Consider the following 15,324-nt stretch of genomic DNA (forward strand, 5'->3'; position numbering starts at 1 on the left):
CCCCTCTGGCTCGCTGACTCCTTCTGCCTCCTTTTTCTTCTGACCCCTCCCCCAACTGCCATCTACTCACAGTCAACACCAGCCCTCAGATTCATAGGTGAATCTCCGCCTCCATTTTCTCTTGATGGTTTTGTTTCCAGGTCTAATCCGAGACCATTCCCGGCAATCTGAGCGCTCAGTCAGAACCACTTCCAGGGGTCAATCCAGACCACTCTCTCCAGGACCTGATAATCCCAGGGATACCTGGAATAAATCAGCGCCTCTCCTCTTAGCCTTTGGTCTCTCCACCCTCCAGTCGAAATGGGGATGCTCGTCTGGACAGAGTGTGGAGCCAGAAACGTTGGCTTGAACTCCCCCTCCCCACCGTCCTTCCTTCTCGGACCCATGATAATCGTAACCATTGCCATGGGAATCAGCCAGTCCCTCCCACGCAAAAATACCCCTCTTGGGTGTTTAGCCCCTAATATCAGACCTCTCCAACTAAGTGGAGAAGTGAAGGCACTGTGGCGTAGCCCCAATATCCTCTAAATAATCGAAGTCAACAGCCAAAAACACGGCACTTCGGAGTTCTCACAGAGCTCCATAACTTTCTCTGGCAGTCTGACAGGCAGTCAAAGAATTTCCCTATGCTCAGGCTTTCTAAACTCTTCAGACTACTCTCTCTCAGCAAACAGCTCACTGTCCACCAAATTCTCCTTATCCGAAGAAAAAACCACCTTCCTCTATACCTTCTGCACCCCCTTTAACTCCTTCTCCCTCTTCCTTACACACACACACACACACAAATTAATTACTCAAATAAAACGCCGAAACAGATTTTTAACAATAAACAAAACATTTATTCACAGACCGGCAACTTTAGGTGCAGCCAAGGACCAAGGGGGCTGCCTAGCTGCATTTTCCCATTTCCCAAAGTTTAGAAATGAAGGTCCTCCCCTCGAATTTCGGATGTCCTTTGTTCTCAAAGGTGTCTGTGCTAAGCAAAAATGCCCCTTTTCTGATGCTAGTATTGTTAATTCAGCTCAAAGAAACCCCCCTAAGTACATTTGCCCTTTACTGCTAAATATTTTTCCATTGGTCTAAAAACTTCTTACACTCCAACCCCCCCCACCCCCCCGCCGGACCCTGACTCATGCAGGAACCGCTAGGGGCTTGGCGCCAGAAGCAAGAGCTCCTGGGGTGGGCCCTGCCCCCACCTCACCCGGTCGGTGAAAAAAACAATCAGTGTGGTAGTATTTCACCGGCGTCCCGAAAAGCCAGTGAATCCCGTCCCGCTACCCCAAACTCCCCACCTGTCACTGTCACCCATATGCTCCTGTCTCCAGGGTAACAACGTGGCCGGGTGGTCAAGGGAGAACTCAGGTGCGCGGTTTCACCTCCCTTCACCCCCCGACCCCGCGCACCTCCCACACTACCGGTGCCTAATTTCCGGGGCGCAGCGCGCCAAGGCTGGCGCGTGGCTTTGCCCCCGCCCCCAAGCGCACGCATGCGTGCTGGCTCCTGCCGCAGCAAGGACGATCCACGGGAAGGGCCTGACTCGCATCCAGAGTCGCCGCCGGCCCCTCAGTGTCCAGGCCCCCATCCGCGGAGGAAACCTCTACCCGCTGCCCTCAAAACCTCTGTCACCTAACTCCTCATAGCGTCCACGCCCCCCCATAACCCCACCCCCCGCGCGCTGGTACGCACGCATGCCGGTACGCACGCATGCAGGACGCATGCGCAGGGCCTGGGCCATGGCTCCAGTCGGGTGCCCGGGCTGCCATGGAGGCCGCTGGAATGTGCTCGTCAGGGCCCCGCCCAGCCAGCACATTCATTCACCTATAATAAGAGAAACCCTATAGCCTGCCGTCAGCCCCGACCTTCTGGGCACTTCTTCCCTTTCCCAGCCCTGCGGAAGCGCTAGGCACTCCCAACCTCCCACCTCTTCCTGCTCCATGCCGCCTGCCCCGCCCCACCTAGGCTGGGGGAAATCAAGGTCAAGCCCCACCGCCAGGGGCCCGGGGTCGGACTCTCCATCCCACAGCCAGCCAGGTTGCCCTCCCCGCCGCCGCGGCTACCCCCACTTGCCGCTGCCACCTTCTCCTCTCTGTAGCCAATACCAGAGGCCCATCCCTGCCTCCCCTTCCCCAGTTCCTCCCAACCTCCAGTCAGCATCACCCCTATAGTCTCCACCCTGCCCTCCGCGAGGTCATTGATAGAGATGGTGTCCCACTTTGCCTGAGGGATGCCTCTTCTTACTCACCCACTTCATTAATCAGTCAGCCCCAAACGTTCAAAAAAGCTCCAAAAATTACAGAGAAGCCCCCAAACCCTTCCATATATAAATCGCCTTCCATATATAAAAACCGGCTAATGCCCTAAAAAAAATTCCTCCAAGAAAAAAAATTAAAATAAGCCTAAAAGCAAAACCTCCACCATCAGACAGCCTCCGGGTCCCCGTTTCTAGTACAGTCAAGAAAGACATTGGGCAAAGCTCCGTTCAAACCCCTGCTTATCTCCTCTGGATCCTTGCCCTTCCTGTCAAAAGACAGGTCATTGGAAGGTAGACTGTCCATCCGCCTCTAACCGAGGGACTAGCCCGCCTACCCCGGCAGTGGATCTGGACGCTGGGCTCTCAGTTCCAGACCTCCTTGGACTTTCTACCACCTGACGGGGCTGGGTTCAAAAGCCCGGCCTCTCACCATCACGGCTGCAGAACCCAGGGTAAACACGGGGGCAGGTAAGCGTGTCTCCTTTATCCTGGATGCGGGACTTACGTATTCTGTCCTGCCCGAATTTCCGGGGCTCCTAACTCCCTCTGCCATATCGGTTATAAAAATAGACGGCAAGGTGACCCAACCCCAAAGTACCCCTCCCCTAACCTGTCTCATTGGGCATTAGGCACTCACCCACTCCTTTCTAGTACTGCCCCACGGCCCAACCCCACTTCTCGGACGCGATATTCTAACAAAACTGCACGCATCTATATCTCTTACTTATTTTGACTCCATACCCTCACCAAATAATCCCACCCCCAAACCTTCCACTTTACCATCCTAGACCTCAAAAATACCTTCTTCACTATCCCACTCTCCCCAGCCTCCCAAGACCTCTTTAACTTCACCTGGACCGACCCAACCACAAAAATAACCCAGCAACTGACGCAAACAGTCCTGCCTCAAGGGTTTTAAAAATAATCCCCACCTCTTCAGTCAAGCCCTAGCAGGCAACTTACAGCAGCGTGACCTCTCCCCAAGTGTCCTCCTACAGTCTGTAGACGATCTCTTCCTCTGTAGTCCATCAGAGAACCTTTCTCAGCTCCATACTGCCCAGCTCCTAAACTTTCTTGCCAGTGGGGGATACCGCGTGTTGCGAAACAAAGGCCAGTTCTCTCAAACTCAGGTCACATATCTCGGACTCCCCATCACCCCCACTCATAAACACCTAACTCCAGAAAGACAGGACCTAATAACTACCTTCTCCCTGCCCCACACTAAACAGGAACTCCTATCATTTTTAGGCCTCGCCAAATATTCAAAACTTAAATACCTAATTTTGGATCCCTAGCCAAACCTTTATATCAGGCAACAGCTAGAGACCTGTCCGAACCCCTAGAAAACTCTCAAGTCCTCCTTAAACCTTTCACCACACTCAAAATAGCACTCAGCCAAGCCCCAGCCTTAGCCGTTCCAAACCCAAATAAACCTTCCCTCCTATACACCAACACAAAAATAGCTTTGCTCTCAAACTTTTCACACAGCAATATAGACCAGACCAACGGGTTGTAGCCTCTTTTTCCAAATCATTCGATTCTCCCTTCCTAGGGTGGCCAGCCTGCCTTTGCGCCTTAGCAGCTGCAGCAATTCTCAGTCAAAAAACCCTCAAGTTAATTCCCTTTACCCAGGTAACAGTCCACTCCTCCCATGCTCTTTCCAGACTACTAACCCACCAGGCCATCGCTGAAGCCTCGTCTTCCCGAATTCAGATCTTACAGGCCCAAGTGCTTCAAAATCCTCAAATCTCCCTACATAAACCAGCTCTCCCCCTCAGCCCTGCCTCATTACTTTCCCTCCCCCACTCCCACACCCATACCCATGACTGCACTCAACATCTCTCCTCCTTTTTACACCCCTTCCCCAACATACAAGACACCCCTCTACCCCAGGCAGAATCCTGGTTTATAGAAGCTCCTTCAAGGTCGGCCCAAAAGAAGCATAATATACCACCACTACCCTCACCTCTGTCATTAAGTCGAGACACTTGCCCTCCGGTACCTCTTCCCAACAGGCATAACTTATTACCCTAACATATATAACTCAAAATATACATTCACATCATACATTCACACATTAAAAAAACACATTAACATTATTGCCCAAGCTAGGAAACAGGCATATGGAAAATCCTAATTTAAAACCTTCCTCTCATACTTCTCTCCCTTCAAAATCATCCTAGTACCTCTCATAACCCCACTGCTTCTCCTCCTATTATTCCTCACCCTTGGCCGTTGCTTCCTCAAACTGCTAGTTAACTTTATTCAGAAAACGGTCCAATCCATGACAGCCTCTACCATCCATAATGTACTCTTATTAAAATCTTTCAGATATCAACCTGTGGCAAGAGATAACCCCGAACCGGCAATCTATCACCTTTCATTGCCCCACACTCCGCAGGAAGTCGTTATAGAAGAACAGAGATTCGACGACCCCTCTCCCAGCCGGTCTCTGCCATCCCCCCAAAAATCACACCCCGTCCCTCACCTTCTTTTATTAAAACAAAAAGACTAGAATTACAAACTTGGTTCCCACGCCATCCCCTGCCCCCTGCCCGCCTGCAGCTGCCTGGGAGTTTCCCATGATAGTGGGGGACATCAACCCAAGCTCCATTTGGCCTTGATGAGCCCTAGACTCACAACTGTGAGAGAACAACTGAATTCAATAGCTTCTTTTTTCTTCCCCATATAAAACAGCCCCTCCTTCCCTAGCACCCTGCAGTCAGGCCATTCGCAGCACGGCTTCCTCCCCGCTTGCTAATTCCCTCAAATAAACTTCTTTTCTCTGCTCGCTGCCTCCTCGTGGTTCTCTGAGTGACACCGTTCTTACAGTATCCTAGTAAATAAGTTACTCTAATTGTGGATAAAATTGGTGAACATATTAAAGGCCTCCAGGTGGCCTTCACTGCCTCCTTAAAAAGGAAGTCATCGACATAAAATAGAGAGAAGGTATAGTTTTGGAAGTTACATTATGTCTCTAATGACAAGTGCTTTGGATAAGTGATAAATGTTTAAATATGGGCAGGGTAATAAGAATGTCCAAGTATTCAATTCAGCAAAGCCCAAAGTCAAAGGCAGCCTTGAATATTCAAAGCAAATTCCCAATTTGGTCAACTAACTCTCTTTATTCTGATACTATTCTCTGAGATTGTGGCTAACGATTTAAGTCATTCATTCATTCATGCATTCATTCATTCATTCAACAAACATTTATTGAGTTTCTATTGTGTGCCAGACTGTGTTCTAAGCACTCAGTTTACATCAGAGATCAAAACAAAGATCCCTGCTCTGTGGGGCTTAGAACCTAGCCAGTGAATATAGACAATAAACAGTACACATAATAAAAGATATGTCATCTTGTATGCAATAAGTGGTGGAGGTCAGAGGAAAAAGAAAGTGATCAGGGTAAGAGATCATGAGGAGTGTCAATGCTGTTCTGGAAAAGCTGTGGGGTTAGACTGCCCACTTCCAAGAAACTTAATTACAGATGCAAGAGTTTGGTGAAAACAGAAAGGGGTTGTTTATTTAAAGGTTATACAGATTTGGAATAATGGCAGATTTCTGCCATTAAGTCCTGCTTCCTTTAAAAACATAATCCCGACTCCCTTTGCCAGACCAGTTCCAGAATACGCCAATCAGAGAGAGGTACTGTCTGCAGCTCAGCATTCCCAGTCACAGTTCAGTTCCAAGCATCTCTCACAAATCTGGGTGGCTAGGCACGTCCCTGCAACTCTATCAGGGAGTTGCCACTGTCTTCTCCAGGCAGACTCAAATCTGGGTGGCTGGGCAGGCTCCCCGCCGCTTCACCACCAGCTCTGACAACACAATGGACTTCTGACTTTCAGTCTTTCTCTCTTTTACTTTCAGGTCTCCCAGTGAACCTCCTCTCTTACACTACTGACCTTGTGATGGACCATCTTCTCTTTCAGCCCACCCTCATTTAAATGCTTGGCCAGGAACTTCCTGCGTAACTTCATAGCCACCATTTTTGCCAGTTCCCCAGTATCTTTTACCTTCTTTTGGCTGCCGTCTTTAGTCAGGGCAAAAGTTCCCAGTGACACAAGGGCATTCAGGGTGGCACCCACCCCCTGCCTCTCATGCAGCTGTTATATCCTGGTTAAGTCAGGAGTCCCTGAATGTTTTCAGTCACATACACAATTCACCCTGAGTGGCAGCCCTCTTCCCTTCAGGAAGGCATGGCCATCAACTTGCCATTGTTATGCAAAGTATCTTAAGCACTGTATCTTCCACTCTCTCCTTCCCCAATCAAGGATTGTGAGGAAAATGCTCTCCTATTTTCAGGAGACCCTGGCTCTGCACCCCATTACATCAGAGATGAGTATATTTTGCAGTATGATGCAGAGTAGTAAGGAGACAGTCCCATAAGAGGATGAGAATTGAGCAGAGATTTGAACAAATGGAAGGACTTAGATATCTGGCAGAAGAATCTTCTTGGAAGAAGGAACAGCTGTTGAGACCATCAAGGCAAATGTTACAAGGAGGTTTGTGTGGCATAAGTAGAATGAACAAAGGAGGGTGAAGATAGGAGAAAGGGTTAAAGTAATATGATTAACTAGTTTCTGTTAATTTATTGAGGGGTAAGTTGCTCATGATCAATAATTACAAAGATACAACTTACTAGAGCCTCAAGCATGTGCCATTCCTACAGAAGGCTGAGTAGAGCAGGATGGGGCAGGAAGGTGCCAGGTGAAACACTCTCAGGCACAGAATTGGTGATTCCCATAACAGTCAGTGCCCAGTGAAGGTAAGTACACATCCTATACAGTGTTTCCAAGAATATGTCAACCAGTGGGAGAGCAGGGAAATTCCTAGGAAAGCACAAATCTAAGAAAGTGACCCCCCCCCCACTGTCCTCACACTTGCTCAAAGGTTCTGAGGCCAAAGATAATAAACTATATTTGCTGGTCATGGTAAGTTACCAACTTTTGATGAAATATGGTGCCCAAGGGCCATGGGTAAATATAGAGGTGTATCTTGGATTCTTCTATGTGATCAATAGTGGATTATTAATTGTCACATCTTCATGCAAAGCCAGGGATCGGGGGTGGTGTGGTGGGTGGTGAAATATCTCAGTATTTCATGGGTCCCTTGAGCTTTAGTCACCTCTCATCGCCAGGAGTCCTCTAAGATCCCTGGGATACTCACTGGTTAAGAATTGATATTTTTGTGACAGAAATCAGAAGCTATGGTAATGAATGAAAAAAAGAGAATGCATCCAGACTTCTCGATGGCAAACATTTATGGCCTAAAACTGATCATTACAATAATAAATATTTTCTTTCTTTTCATATTTACAAACTGATTGTACATTTCCTTAGATAACACTAAAGGCTCAGCATAAGCCTTGGTACTGACAATGGAGGGTCATCATGAGAGGCCATAGAGCAAGGAACTCCAGTGGTCATAGAACAACTGTTCCAGGCCTTCTAGTAGGAACTGGGTCTTTTAAGGGAAGGTGGAGCTCAGTGGGCTGCTGATGTTGGAGCTGATCACTGGAGTTGAGTTTTTGGCAGTATATAAATGAGTCTCTTTGTCAAATTCTTGGTCATAATCAGACACACTTTTCAGAGGTGGGGCCACTGCCACCTATCTGATCCATCTGATGACAGCTGTTGGGGAAAGGGGTTGGGGAGTTGTGTTGGTGGGTGGAGGGATTGAGCAAAAAAGAAAAAAATAAAGAGAAAGAACTCATGGACACAATAGTGTGGTGATTGCTGGGGGTAAGGAGGTAGGGAGAGGTTGGGGAGACTATGGGGGTATAAATGGTGATGGAAGGAGATATAACTTGGACTAGTGAATTTAAAATAGAGTGTACAGATGATGTATTGTGGAATCGTGCACCTGAAAATTGTATAACGTTGTTACCCAGTGTCACCCCAATAAACAATAAAAAGGAAAAAAAAAAGGTCATTGAAATGTATGTTGTTGTTTTCTCCTGGACTCAGTACACTGAGGCAGATTAGCTAGAGTAGAACCTAGACTTTCCTCCAGTGATGGAAGCAAAACATTCAGAGTGAGAGCCATGAGGACTTAGTCGTATAGTTGAAACTGGTTGGATTGATATAATTTTGAGGCTCACTGTGGGTCTCTAAGCATCACTCACCAATGTTTTAATCTCTCTTGCTCTGGAACCTTAAGGCAAATTACATATGCAAGTGTCTGGCACCCTTGAGGTGGCTGAGGGTTCATCCAGAGCTTAATGGTCTTATTCTTCTCAAGCCAGTGATTTGGACCCATTCCATAGTCTTAACATCATCATTATAGTGTATTGATGCCACACTTACTGCATACTATAACATGGAACAAGCTGTAACTATCAGTAACTATAGGTTGCAGGCCATATTAGCTCCTGCATGCATAACCTTTGATGTGAACCCATGCACAATCCCATATGGCTGAAGCAAAGTGGATATTCTTCCTCAGTGAGCTCCACAGAACAAAAGGACGTGAGAGGAACATAACTGAAGGGCCACTGGAATTGACCAGGATTAAAGATTTTCTGTTTCCACTGAATTCTCAACAGAAAGAACCCGGACGGGTACCCACACAGGGTATTTCCTTGAATGTTGCCATCCACTGTACAGTTTCTGGAGCCACAGTTTTATGGAACATTCTGTGAGAAGGTTTAGTTCTATGGATTTCATAACAAGGGATCAGGCATTGTACTGCTACAGACAGGTTGAAGAACTCATTCTAAGTATTGAAGTTATGATGAGTAAGTAGACTTTTATTTCTGGGAGCTTGATGTCAAATCCTCCTTCTAACTCCCTCAAAGCAAGATTATAGTTAAAATTGACCATGGTTCCAGCAACACAACTATTCCAATAAACAAAACAGCTGTAATTTTCTCTTTGGAAACAAGTTCAATATGGTACACGTTCTTACAAAAAGTGGTTTGAATGATCACATCACAAATAGTCTCTATTACATACAGTCTTTCTTTCAAAAAACTGCAATCTTAGATTATTTTTTATAACAGCTGTCTATTTTGAGCTGTTAGGTTATCCACAAGAGATCACAGCCTTTGATTTTTACCAGTTAATTCCTTTTTTCACACCTAATTGGACTTTTTTTTCCCCAAAAAACAGTTGACCCTTGAACAATGTTGGGATTAGGGGTGCCACACAACTGAAAATCCTCATATAACTTTTGACACCCCCAAAACTTAACTACAGTTGTCTCTCAGTATCCATTGGGTGATTGGTTTTAGGATCCCTGCAAATATCAAAATCTGCAGATGCTCAAGTCCCTTATATAAAAGGTGTGGAACAATGCATACCATGGGCCTTCTGTATTCACTTATTCTGAACTAAAACCCAGGGATACAGAGGGCTGACTGTGTAATTACTGAGAAAAAAAAACAGGTATAAATGGACCAGCTCAGTTCAAACACATGTTGCTCAAGAGCCAACTGTATATACCTTTCACACTGTCTTCTGCCTCCTCCATTTTATTCTTATGTTGTTTGACTTTCATAATTTATCTTTTAACCTTAATATTTCTTTCTGTAAAATAAGGCTTTCAAAATCACACACCTCATTTTCTTTTTTTTTTGTTAGTTTTTTTTGTTTGTTTGTTAGTTTTTTTTTTTTGTTTTTTGCTTCTAAGACATGAGAGACTGCACATCCAACACATTCCTCTTTGTTAAACAAGACTTTCTTCTCAAGTTCAATTTTTGTTTTAGAAATCTCTTGCTGATATTCTAAAGTGGCACCTGTAACAATCTGTTGCTTCATCTTGGAGACCTCAAATGCATTTTCTATTTATTTGGAGAAGTTCTGCCTGCATGCATGAGGCCTGTGTTTTTATTGAAGCCTCAGCAAAAGTGTCCTTAGCTGACCTTCCAGCCCTTTCCTGAACATCTTGGATTTAGAGATTCCTGTTCCACAGAGTGATTTTTCTACATCAACAGTTCTGTCTCTTCCTCTTGGTCATTAACTTTTAGGAAATCTGCTTCTGTAAGCCAATTAAAGATGCACAGTAAGAATAATACAGGGGATGTTTGGTAGATGAGGTTGAACTACACTCAGGGCTGGTGTTCAACTGGCACACAGTTGGTATATATTTTCCAATGAATAAAATCTTGACATACTTCTTTTTTAGTTGGTACCTGCCCACTGTCCTCAGTGCCCACACCTGATACCTGGGCTGTCTTCCTACTCCCTCTGGACTTTGTACATACTCAAGACCTAGTTACCAAAGGTTAATATGCCTGGCACAGCGCAATTCTTCAGGATCCTGTGTTATTTTTCTATAGTTCTCTTTTACATTGTAGGATTTGTTAGCATTGGAAGCTGCTTTGAATATCACCCTTTTCCCATATGAAACTTGACTGTGTTTCCAAAAAACATAGCTGTTATATCTCTAATAACATCATAAGCAGAGGTCCTGCACATCTACGATTGGTGTCATTAAGAGCAAAGCTAATACTGAAATAAATGTCTTCTTTATAAGTTTTTTGGCATGAAAACTCTTGAGTTGTGCCTCACTTAGTTACCCATTCTAAACAAATATCAGTTAGTGATTTTCCTACTCATGTGTGACATATGTTTTAGCAGAACTCTTGAACTTTTCTTAAAAATAATTATGCAAAATCTTGGTTATTTTGAAAGTTGATGGTTATAAGGTAGTAGTTTATATAATTTTTTTCTGACTCTAAAATACATATAAAAAGGGCCTTACACATATATTTTAACATGAGAGTTAATAGGGAGTTTAAATGATAATTAAATTACAATTTATACCTCATTTATTGACATGAATGTTAAACATTCTTTTGTAACTTTAAAGCTAAAGCAATGCCAGAGTCTTTATTATAAAAGCATGGAATATTATGCTGATGAGAAATATATTTTAAAATGCATAAATATGATGTTAAAACTGACATAAAACTCTTAATTATATAGTACCTACTGTTTTCTCTTTTTTTTTAAATCCTCACCCAAGGGCATTTATTTCACTGCTTTGAGAGAGAGAGGAACGGAGAGAGGAAGAGAGAGAGAGAAACATCGACGTGAGAGAGAAACATCAATTGGTTGTCTCCCATAGGCACCAGGACTGGGAATCATATGTGCCCGGACTGGGGATCAACCTGTAACCAACTGAGCCACACTGGCCAGGGCTATTGTTTTCTTTTATGGCGGTAACATTTTGTCAACCTTGTTATGGAAATCATAAAACTTTTGGATGCATAATATGCCTTCTTCTGCTCATCATGTTAAAATGATAAGGCATTTCACTCAAATGGAAATTATGCTTATATTAAAAAATATATAATGCATACTTTCAATGCATACTATGGTATTTGTGAAGGGTGCATCTGAACATGTTGGGTCAAATTTTGGTGTTTATTAAAATATTTGAAACATGCCTCTTCCAGATACTTTACTGTTTTTGAAAGAGATAGGAGCCTGCATGAATCACATAGAGGAGACAGCAGAGAATTAATCCGATCCAGAATTAAACCTCTTGGTATGTACTCAGGTTGACAACAACACTGTAATGTAGGTAAATTAATATCTGGTTCTTATGTGCCTTTCTTGTATGCATGAATTAAATACACATTTTAAAAAATATGTGAAGTGAGTTAAGTCCATCTAAGGTACACCACCACATAACAAGAAGCATTTTTTGAGGTACTCAAAGCTCCCTCAAGGATGAAGAAGAGCAGTACTCTAGGACTTTTTCATCCTTTGGAAATTCCATTCTCAGTGCAAAGAATGTATTGAATGCTTATATTTGCTTTTAAACATAGCCTGGTTTCTAGATTTGTGCATTGTGCACTTCAAATTACTCCAGACATGCTATTATACTTGGCGTTGTTGATTCATTAATAATAAAAAGAGTTTTGTTCAGATACTTCAGTTAGGGCATATAGGGTTTTTCTCCATGACCACTGGGGGGAGCTTCATGTTGTCTATGGCTTTTGATTATAATCTTGGTTTGTGGACAATGTAGGGATACATTTATGCTAAAATTCTCAAATTATGAACCCCCAGAAATAATTTCACATTTGTAAAGAAATTTCTAATCACTTCAAAATGGAAATTTTTTGTCTATTTTTAATTATATTTTTCCATTACCATTTACCCCCCACTATACCCCTACACCTCAGCAATCACCACACTGTGGTCTGTGTCCGTGAGATCTTTCTCTTTTTCTTTTTTGCTCGATCCTTCCACATCCCAACCCACCTTCCAGAGCTGTCAGTTTGCTCTCTATGAGTCTATTTTTAAAAGTTTTCTTCTTGCCCTGGCTGGTGTGGCTCAGTGGATTGAGTGGCGGCTTGAGAACTGAAAAGTCATCAGTTCGGTTCCCAATCAGGGCACATACCTCGGTTGTAGGCCACATCCCCAGTTGGGGGCATGTGAGAGGCAACCACACATTGATGTTTCCCTCTCTTTCTCTCTCTCGTCTCCTCTCTCTAAAAAGAAATAAAAATAAAATCTTTATAAAAAAGTATTTTTCTTGAAACGTAGAGAAAATTACCTTAAACTTATTTGCATATTTTAACAAACCATTGTAAAGTAAATGTTCCTGTCTCTACAATTCTTGTCAAGAAATAGAACATTATCTCCCTTTGAAAATTTAAATTCTGTCGTAATTGGTTTTCTATAACTATTTTTTTCTACAATTTTGGGCATTTCACATTAGACAGGTGATATATTAGTCAGGGTTTTCCAACAAACAGAACCAATAGGATGTGTGTATATAAAATGGGATGTGTTTATGTATCTATATGGATAGGTACATGTACATATATAACAAAATTTATTGGCTTACACAATTACAGCTCTGGAATTCCAGAATACTGTAATGAAGAATACGTACCATATAGTTTTCCAAACTCATAGAATGTATAACACCAAGAGTGAATCCTTAGGTAAACTACAGACTTTGAGTGACCACGATGTGTCAATATAGGTTCATCAACTGTATCAAATGTACCCTCTGATCAGTTATGTTGATAATGGGAGGACAGGGGGTATGTGTGAAATCTCCTTACCTTTCTTTTAATCTTGATGTGAAGCTAAAACTACTCTTAAAATTGTGAATAATTATTGTATTGGCATTTTGTGCAGAAATAGAAAAAAAATCTTAAAATTTATATGGAATCTCAAAGGACCCTGATTAGCCAAAATAATCTTGAGAAAGAGGAACCAGGCTTGAGGTCTCACACTCTCTGATTTAAAACATATTACAAAGCTACAGTAATCAATCCAGTATGATATTGGCATAAAGAAAGATAAACAGACTGATGGAACAGAGTATAGAACTCAGATATCAACCCTTGTGTATACGGTTAAATGATGTCTGAAAATGATGCCAACTGGTGGTTGGCAGAGGGACAGTAGTGGAGGGATGGGTGAAATATGTGAAGGGAATTAAGGGGTACAAACTTCTAGTTTTAAAATATTAAGTCACAAGGAAATAATAAACAGTGTATAAATAATAATACTGTAATAACTTTGATGACAGACAGTAACTAGACCTCTTGTGGTGATCACTTTGTAATGTATGTAAATATCAAATCACTGTGTTGTACACCTGAAACTAATACTATAATGTTGTAAGTCAATTATATGTTAATTTTAAAAAAGAATATATGAAGGTAAAAACAAATGTATCTTGGTTATTTTTAAAGTTAATGGTTATAAGGTAGATTATATAAATTTATAATGAGGATGTCACACTTTCTGCATTCATATACCCATCCATCCTTCTATTCACCCATCTCTCCATCTAGTTCTATATATGCAGTCAAAATGTCCAAGTATTTTTTATGTGCTTGTCCCTACTTTTAAGGAACTGGACATGATAAGATATCGATGTGCAAAGTGATGATGAAAGCAGAAAGTGCAAAAGTCAAGAGCAGTAGATAAACTCTACCAGCTTGATGCTGTGAAAAACTGCAGCTCTACAGTGGTGGGTGTTAGAATGAATAAAAAAGGGATGGATAGGAAAGAAGTGATTTTTGATGGAATAAGTAACAGGATGTGGTGACTAATGGCAATGTGGGACATCTAAAATCCTTTCCAAGGAAAGAGATCTAAAAAGCATCATATATATGTGAATAAGATCCTATGTATTCATAGACCAATCTATGTACCTTGCTTAAACATCTGAAAAATTTAGTCATTCAAAAAGGTAACTTCGAGTGTTGTTAATGGAAGTCATATTCTGGTCTAACTAGTACAGTTTCAAAAACAGCAGGAGTTTTTTCCCCTTGGTTTGTTTGTTGTGATTAATGGAATATTTCTTAAATTTATTTGTTAATAACATGCCCTATGTCTTATTAAACTCCCAAATAAAATCCTTATCAGTGGATTTCAAACCTTATCATTCAATTTGGTTCTGTATTATCTTTGTTGCCTCTCTATCCTCTTACCTACACTCTCTGTTATCCTCTTGATAACTGTGAATTTCACATTTTATTATATTTTAAGGATTATTTTCCAGTTTCCAAGTCCAACAACAATTCTCTGTTCCATGATTTTAAAAACCTATGTAAGTTCCCCCAACCCTTATCCACAGCTTTAATTTCCATGGTTTCAGTCACCTGTGGTCGGAAAATATTGAATGGAAAATTCCAGAAATGAACAATTCGTAAGTTTTAAATTGTGTGCCATTCTGAGTAGCATGATGAAATCTCTCCATCCACCTCTCTCCCACTCAAGACATGAGTCTCCCTTTGTCCAGCATCTCCATGCTGTATATGTTCCCACCCATTAGTCACGTAGTGGCTATGACCAGATTGACTTCTGCAGTATTGCAGTGCTTGAGTTCAAGTCATCTTTATTTTACACAATACTGGCCCCAAAGCCCAAGAGTGCTGATGCTGGCAATTTGGATACACCAAAGGAAAGCTGTAAAGTGCTTTAAGTAAAAATGTAAAAGTTTTCAACTTAATAAGGAAAAAATCATGTACTGAGGTTGCTAAAGAAAGATCGAATCTTGTATCAGTGAAATTGCTGAATTTATAAATTAAACTTTATCATAGGTACATATGTACAGGAATATATGGAATACAATATTTACAGATTGATACTATT

The sequence above is a fragment of the Furipterus horrens genome, unplaced genomic scaffold (genome assembly GCF_987537825.1).
Source record: "Furipterus horrens unplaced genomic scaffold, mFurHor1.1.pri manual_scaffold_17, whole genome shotgun sequence".
Lineage (NCBI taxonomy): Eukaryota > Metazoa > Chordata > Mammalia > Chiroptera > Furipteridae > Furipterus > Furipterus horrens.